This window comes from Stegostoma tigrinum, chromosome 17 (genome assembly GCF_030684315.1).
Source record: "Stegostoma tigrinum isolate sSteTig4 chromosome 17, sSteTig4.hap1, whole genome shotgun sequence".
Lineage (NCBI taxonomy): Eukaryota > Metazoa > Chordata > Chondrichthyes > Orectolobiformes > Stegostomatidae > Stegostoma > Stegostoma tigrinum.
In genome coordinates this window covers 21,699,737-21,708,612 of record NC_081370.1, presented here as the reverse complement: position 1 = coordinate 21,708,612, position 8,876 = coordinate 21,699,737, and the positions used below count along the sequence as shown (strand labels likewise).

General features: G+C 35.7%; 1 protein-coding gene across 11 annotated transcripts in view; it reads left to right on the top strand.

Annotated features, from left to right (window-relative positions):
* Positions 1-225: 225 nt before the first annotated feature.
* tnnt3a (troponin T type 3a (skeletal, fast)) overlaps positions 226-8,876 on the top strand; it is a 39,451-nt gene continuing 30,800 nt past the window's right edge. For 5 of the 11 annotated variants that reach the window (XM_059652019.1, XM_048545459.2, XM_048545455.2 and 2 more), the window contains exons 1-2: positions 227-246; positions 2,652-2,669. The gene's annotated coding sequence lies outside the window, so the exon portion shown is untranslated. Of the gene's footprint in view, positions 247-2,651; positions 2,670-8,321; positions 8,340-8,876 lie in introns of all 11 variants that reach the window. The other 6 variants (XM_048545460.2, XM_048545461.2, XM_048545457.2 and 3 more) reach the window with 3 other exon arrangements.

The window sequence follows — 8,876 nt, the reverse complement described above, 5'->3', positions numbered from 1 at the left end:
ATTATGCTCTAAATGAGAGAGATTAATTTTGGTCAGATTAGGGATGAAAGATGGGATCATCTAAGTAGAGTGGTTCAGTGTTTTCGGTTTACACCTGGCTAATTATTCAGAATTCTCTGCATGATGCTTGTATTTGATACCCATGGTGAGGGCAGTTAAAGTGATGAAGTCAGAGTTTGCTGCGAATAATCATCAACTATTATCTCTCGTGTTGGATTACAGAACATGAAGAACATGAAGAGGGAGGTAATGAAGACGATTTCTAACTGTTCTTTGTTTTTCCCAATGCCATCTTTTACTTATATAGCTTAACACCACGAAAACAATTCCAGCACTCTTAATGTTTATGATATCACAAAAAGCAGGCATTTTAGAATTGTTCTTTTTAAACTAGCTACAAAACTTCTATTTTTTTTTCTCCTGTGTCTTAGCCACTGGAGACTCCTCCATATATGAGCATAGGTAGGATCTGACTTGCAGCATCACAAGAAAGCCTAATCTTACCCTCACCTAGTATCTACAGATTCTTCTGGTATCAATATATTCCAAACTCTCACCATTTAGGAAATACTCTGCATTTTTTTTATCTACCAAAGTGGATAACTTCACATTTATTCACATTATATTCCATCTTCCATGTTCCGGCACATTCAGTTAACCTGCTAAAGCTTCATTACACTCTCCTCACAAATCATATCCCTACCTGGTTTGGTGTCATTAACAAATTGTAAATATTTCATTTGATCCCCACATTTCAAATCATTTGTGGAGGTTATGAACGTTTTAGTCCAAGCACTATTCTTTGCAACACCCACTAGTGACAGCCTGTCATCTGAGATTGACCTATTTATTCTAGCCCTCTGCAATCTGTCAGTTAACCAATTTCTAATCTGCACTGGTATATTATCTCTCAGCCCAAGAGATCTTCACTCAATAATCTACTGTGCAAGACCCGATCAAAAACTTTCCAAAAATCCAAATACACAACAACAACTACTTCCACATCCATACTTCACCAAAAAAATCTAACATGTTTATCAAACTTGATTTCCCTGTCATCATGTGTTGTCTCTTCACAAGCATATCATTATTTTCTAAGTCTATAGATGTTGCATCCTTTATAACATTTTCCCTGATGTATATTCGTACTCTACATTTTCTCTCTTCCTTTAATTGTAGGCGTACATTTGTGACATTCCATTCTGCCAAAATCTCTTTGGTATCTTCAGTCATCAGGGATCTCCCTCTTAATTTCAAGAAGAAATACTTATGTACCTATTGGTTCTCTGGTACAGTTTTAAGTGAGTGTATAAAGATGCCACAGAGACAAAGAGATTGGTTATAAAAGTACAAAGTCAAAATGAATTTGAATTATGTCCCAAAACAATTCATTGTAGGTTTTTGAAAATCAATTCAAGTCACCATAGCCTTACCACACCATAGGCTACTCTCTCATTAAAGAGAGGTGACTGGTGGTGAATTAACCTGAGTGCCATCGCTCCTCAGGTGAGGGGAGAGATTTAGAAGGAGAGTCCTTCGTGGCAATGTCAGTCGGTGAGGGGATTGACCCCATGCTATTGGCATCACACTACTTTGCAAACCAACTGCCAGCCAACTGAGGTAAACCACCCCTTTCTGCAGAGATCATGGTTTCACATTGGTTTCAATTTGAAAACATAAATAAATATATAACTATAACTGATTGCTGAGTAAATTTGGAGTTTAACATTTCAGTTTGTAACTATGTTTCAGTGTTGTGGAATTCATCTTGATTGTCATGTTTCACAGTGAATGGAACTGCTTGAGATGTAAGAGAATCTTTGATCTTGAGCACAGTTGGCCCTCCTCATAAATGTACCTTCTCAAAACTGATTTTAAGTGCATTCCATTGCAAAGTGTTACTATAAGAGTTCACTAACTCACCATCTTTATGCTTAAAAATCAGCCAAGCCAGATTTTCAAATTCACATTCAGATTTTCAAAATCCAATTTGGCACTTAATGGTCACTATTTCTCAATTATCTAGCATTTTGTTCTATTCTTTTCAACCATGGTAGTGTCATTCAAAATGGATTTTTGCCACGCACATTGTTTTCCAAATTCAAAGGCAATGAAGGCGACAATTTCACTGTCGCCCAACTCTTGCTGCCCTGTCCATATTCAACAAATCGAAGATTATATATTAAACAATTTCATGTAGCTAGAACAATGAATTGATTTGTTTTTAGAATTCTGCAATGCAGGTTTCAAGCTTAATAATAGTATTGAGGAAGATGGTTCTACATTTGAACATTTGCCAGTTAGGTTGTTTTGATTACCTTTTAGCAAAGGAGTAAATCTGAAATGTCAGGAATTTAAGGGTGTTGGAATGATACTTGCGTTTGATTTTGTTTGGGTTCAAGTGCAACACAGTTGGCATTTATTTCAACAATTAGTTTGTTTTTATGCATGCTGAAGTGAATTGCAGTGGAAGTTGTTTTAATGGTGTAAAGGTGTGGTATTTTGCTCTTTAGCCAATCTATTTTTAATTATATACCAGTCCCTCCTGATATACTTATGTCAAAATAATTCTTTTCTGCTTTTCCATCTTGTGTCTTTTGATTTTATGCACTGCTGCTTATCTGCTTGCTACATGCTAATATCACCTTCAGAAGAGGTTCCTGAAGAAGGTATGTAGTGCATCTAACATAATCCCATATTTCATTTGTTTATCTGTCTTTACTCACTCATTTTTCCTTTTCATCATTCTGATCATTTCTGATTCTTCATCTCCTGAGTTCTTATATAATTTCATCTTTTCAAAAAAAAATTCTCTCCCTTTCTTTTCCATTGGTATGTTGATTATTTTCTTCATTCTACTGTTTTGCATTTTTCATTCTGCCCTTCTGCCGTTTATCTTTCCTCAATCACAATTTCCCCTTTTATTGTTCCTCTTTGTTTCTTTATTCCACCTTCACTTTTTTATGCTTAGTTAACCTTGTTCTATAGTTCTGTATATTCCATTATCCTCAATGTTATGTACCCTCCATTATTCTCCACATTGTGTAACCTACATAATCTCAAATAAATCTTTGTTTCATAATTCTCAAATTTGTATTTCCTTGACTATCCTCAATCACTCTGTATTCTAAAATATCCACATTAATCTTGTAGTTTTTGTCATCCTCAATAAGTCTGTTTCCATAATTATCTGTAACCATTCTACATCCTCATCCTGATTATTGTGCATCCTTCAATATCTCCTTCAATCTATTTGTATCCTTTCCCTCCCTCTATCCTGCCTTACCCTAATCATTCTGTTTCCATGGTTATTACCAATGTTGCATATCATTATGCAATTCATGATGTCCATTCATGATGTGATGTCTTACATTTCCATTGATGTCATTTCTTATAGATATTCAGCAATTTTAAGAAGGAGTTGTTTAAGCAACTTTTGATAATGCAGCTAAGAGATATTGCAAAGAATTAATTAAGCACTATTAATTGTTCAAGGACTACACTGCCTTGGAGCTGTTAAACTTAGTGTTGCTAGAATGGTGGACCTCTTGAATTCTGTTGAATGATTTGTTGATTCTTCCTGGTGTCTCATGTCTGCCATGTTGTTACCTTTTGCTCTCCGGTGCTCAGTATTAACATGGATTTTGCTTCTATGTATTTGCACCTTGCTGCATGTCCCTGCCATCTCCCAGAAGCATACATCGAAGAAGGTATGTTGCTGTCTGTTAGTCCAATTCTCCTTTTCAGGAAACATTTGGACTAGGTATATTTTGGGAAATTTGGATTTAGTGATAATGGGGACCATTTTAACTCTCCTGCCTTGGTAAACTATGTTAACATAGTTGCATAGAGATTTGTTACTCTGTTCTTGCTCTATTCCCACTTAGCACTATCTTAACTGGGCCCTATTCACGTCTGAGGTACTTGTCTGATTGATATTTGGGCTTCATTAATTAGCGATAACTATGACATTACTCAAAAACAAATAATTTCACAACCTATTGTAAGGATGCTTATTGTAAACTTCCTGTTTGTTAAAACTTCGTTAGAAGAGAAAAAACATGCTCAAATTCTAATAAAGATCTTTTCTTAGTGGGGCTATCTGGAGGAAAACAGTTGGACACAGATTTAATACATGGGAGTCAAGAGACTGGCTTCAAATTGAGAGGGGAACTGACTGCTGTGAACAAGTGTTTACCTACAGAATATAATCTAAATTATACTGACATCTTTTTAATGTGTCAAAACCAAAACAGAGTTTAGGAGAAGGGGAGCTGAGTGATAGGGACATTGCAACCAGAATTCTGGCAATGTATGGGAAAATACTAACAGGAGTTGTTCATTTAGCCCTCAATCCTTTTATGTTATTCCGTAAGTTTGTGGCTGTTAACTCCACATATCCATCTTTGCCCATGCCATTTAATACATTTGACTAACAAAAATCTGTGAATCCAAGATAATAAAATGTGAGGCTGGATGAACACAGCAGGCCCAGCAGCATCTCAGGAGCACAAAAGCTGACGTTTCGGGCCTAGACCCTTCATCAGAGCCTTCATCCTCTGATGAAGGGTCTAGGCCCGAAACGTCAGCTTTTGTGCTCCTGAGATGCTGCTTGGCCTGCTGTGTTCATCCAGCCTCACATTTTATTATCTTGGATTCTCCAGCATCTGCAGTTCCCATTATCACTTATCAAAAATATGTGAACTTCAGTTATAAAATGGCAATTGATATGACATGAATTGTTGTATCTGGAAGACAGCACTAAAATTCTACCATTCTCAACATGAAGGTGTGTTTCTTCATTTCACACCTGAAAGGTTTGGTGCTAATTGTTAGACTGTGCCTCCTACTGCCAGTTGCCACAAGTAATAAATCCTAACTGTTTCCTGTACCACTTTGAAAACTTTGACCAAATCACCCTTATTCATTTAAATCACAGCACTAGTTTCCATTGTTTGACAGAGTCCACTTGCCATCCTGACGAACTTACATTGTGCTTCCTCCAAGGCCAATATCGCCTTCCTGAAATGTAGTGTCAGGAAATGCTCACGGTACACTAGATGTAGTCAAACTAGAGCTTTGTCTACTCCCAATTTGCCTGCTATTCTGGATATAAAGAAATATATATAATCAGATATCATTTTCTGATTTGACACTTCCACTCGTGTTTCATACAATACCATCTATTTTTGTATCATTTGGATAAACTTTCCATCCCAAAACCTAAGTTAACAAATAATTAATATAGTATAAGTTCATCACATTCTGCCAATTAGAGTACGTCCCCATCATTCCATTTCCCCTCAACTAATTTCCTGACTGGACCAATAATTTCCCTTCAATTTAATTAGTTTCAACTTTAGCCAACAATCACTTATGAGAAACTTTTTCATATGCCCTGAAAGTCCATATAACTATATCCATAAACATGCTGTTGTGAACAGGCATTTTTGGTCATCTCTGTAAAAAAAATACAGTTAAATTCATCAAGCACACTGGCTCTGTTTACCTGCACATTTTCAAGGTATTTGGTCACCCCATCCTTAATTATAAATTCAAGCAGTGTCACTAACAACTGATTGTCAGACTAACTGGTTTATATTTTATTGATTTACCTTTCTCAGCTTTCTTAAGTAGCTCAGTGACAACTTAGCAATCTAAAGAAATGGTTTCTGATTAGCAAAAAAATGTGAGAGATTGTAGTTGGAGAATCTATAGAGTGTTCACCCGCTTCCTTTAAAATCTTGGGATGAAAATCGTCTAGTCTTTTTTACCTTCTTTAAAGCCATTCATTTTGCTTTTACTGATATTTTGTTTACTCCAATTTTTTACCTTATTTTTCCCTGATTTAATTGCTTCTTTGGGATAGCTGGCATGTTGACCTCTTCTCTAGTGTAAACGTTAATACAAATTAATTATTCAACATGCCAGTTATTTCTTCGTCAACATTTGTTGATCTTTGTATTTTTCCTATCTGCCAACACTGCTTTGTTTTTGCAGATTTGTAAGCTTTTTCTTTTAGTTTTGTATTGGTTGTCCATGATTATCTATTTTTGCAAGTAGATTATAGACTGCTCTGAATCATGTCAAAATCATTTTGAACATTCCCACCGAAGATCTGCTTTTTAACTTAGTAACAAACTTGTCCGGTGTGCTTTGGATCATGTTTGCCTCATCTCATTGAAGGCATTTTTAGCTAAACCTAGAGTCATAGTAGTTGTTTCATGTTTCACCTTTTCAAACATTATGTTGAAACCTAGTAGCTCAATGATATTGCATTGTTGACTCTGTCTCATTACTAAATCTAATTTAACTTGTTGATTTGAGGTTACGGTTTTGCAGAAATTGTCCAAGACATGCTCAAAAATTGCGATATCTTTCTGACATGATAGTCTGTTTATCCCAATATATACAAAAATTAAAGTCCCCATGAAAACCACTCTGACTTTATTACATACATGTTTATTCTCAGCATTTTCACAAGTTACCACTTCACTGCAGCTATCACTGTGTCTTAAATCTCTTCTACTTCTTAATTCTACTCATCCAGTGTTCGGTGCTTGAACACTTTTCGTTATACAAACTAATAATATTCAAGTAATTTCATCCTTAATTGCAAACACAATTTGATCTGCTTTATTATTTCACTTATCCTTCCTGTAGATTATAAGAATGTACATTTAGTTCCCAGTCTTGGCTATCCCACAGCCATGTAAAAGCTACCATGTCAAATTTTCCAAGTTGAATTTGTGCCTGTAACTCAGACTATTTGTTCCCTAATAATTGTTAATTTATATTTTTACAATTGCTTAGATTGGCCGCACACCCGAACCTTCTGTTCCACTGTTTTATTCATCGGTTCCCTGTTTCTCTTTCCTGGCTCATTAGCTTTACATATCTGAGAATTTCTTCAGCCTCCAGTGCCTAATTGACAAATTCTGATGCATACCCTATTGTCTTCCCAACCATTTCTTTTTAAGATATTATCTATACAATCTTTCACATTTAATTCAATCCTCCCCATTTGCTGGTTTAACACTGTGACTACCCTATTTTTTCTTCCCGTTGTATATCTGGCCCTGCCTGTTTCACTTAGAGCCAGTGTCAATGAAGGATGTCTGATATGGAATCCATGAAATAGAATACCCCTTTCCAGCCATGTTTCATTACCCCAATTCACTTGTCCATATGACAGTTCAAACCTGGCTTGGGTGACAACCTATTTTTGCCTGGCAGAAGTTCCCCAAATCTGGAGCAAACTGTGCAGATATTGCTCTGACTCCTCCTTATCCATATTTTTTCCCAACTCACGCTTCAGCTCAATGATAATGAACCAAAGAGATTCAAGCTGGATTCATTGATTGCAGATGTTTTTGCTCAGGACAATCCCACTTTTCTCATGTTCCCACATACTGCAGTCCAGACACTCAACCTGCTCTTCCATCTTTATTATTTATATAAAGCTTTAGTTTGTTATCATTTCTTAGTATTTTCTGCACATTAACTTGGACTGTGGGCAATCCATCTGTTGATAAAAGTTTATCAATAGACAAAATAATTAAATACTACCACATATAAAGATGTAAAAGTCTACAAGGAAAATTATTGGCTCTGGTTTTGGAAGATCAAATGCTAAGTGATATTTACCTTCACATGCAATATAGAAATTTGAAACAACTCACTCAGAAAGTGGACTGTCCAACCAGAAATGTAACAGGTGACAATCTTAATCCGCAATGCTGTTGAGGTGTGCTTTACATTCTAAACAGCAATCTTTGGTTTTTCTGAGCAAAGGTTGTCCAATGAAATTGGAAATTAATGTTCTTGGTCCAATGTAATGGCTCGAATGTGAAAGTTGTACATCATATTACCCTCCCCGTATTTTGCCAACATTCAAAATTTGGGACCACTTTGGAGAGCTTGTCCATTTTCTTTTCATGGACAGTCAATGTTGAACATCATTGTGTGCCAAATAACTTCGCATCATACTCAAATTTGAGGAGATAAGAATGTCTAAGCATTAGCAGAGAACCAAAACAGAACTGTTCTTACATCTGTTGAAAGCTTTTATGTCTGAAATGCCAAGAATTTAAGAGAGTTTGAGTGAAACTTGTGTTTTGTTTTGTTTTGGCTCATGCCATTTATTAAAATTAGAACACTCAAGTAAATTAGAGTGAATGTAATGCAACTTCAGGACTTCTCTTCAATCTTGTACTGCTTTTCGCTGATATAAATAAGTTTTTTTTTCTGCTTTTCTACCTTGCACCTGTAATCCCTGCACTGATGCTTTACTGCTTGCTGCCCATTAACACCATCTATAGAAGAGGTTATTGAAGAAGGTATGTACTGCAATATTCATTTTCCTTCACCTTTTGTCATCTACTTTTTTCTTAATATCTTTTTTATTTTCTTTCTTTCTTGAACTTTCCCATTCTTATTTTTGTGATTTCTCTTTCTACTTCATTCTCAATTTCCTTTCTATCGGAATGTCCAGACTCCTTCCTGCGTTCTCCTGCTTTACTTCCATTCAATTTTCCTTTTGTTAGCATTTCCTTCCTTCTAATCACTATTTGCCTCTTTTCTGTTTATTTCCACTTCTCATCATATTCATTTTTTAAAAAATTCTCCCATGCCATCATGCACAATCGTTCCACTGAATTATTATCTCTCATTGCACCATATCCTTTGAATTTTGCATCAGTTTTCATCCTTGAACATCTTCATTCATTCTGGATGCTTCATCATTATTGTATATCCATCTATATCCTGAATGACTGCACATCACCCATCATCTTCATTATTTGTTCAGTGATATATTGGGGTGTATTTCATTATTTCCTATAGAAAGGAGGATTATTCAATGTAATTTGTTAACG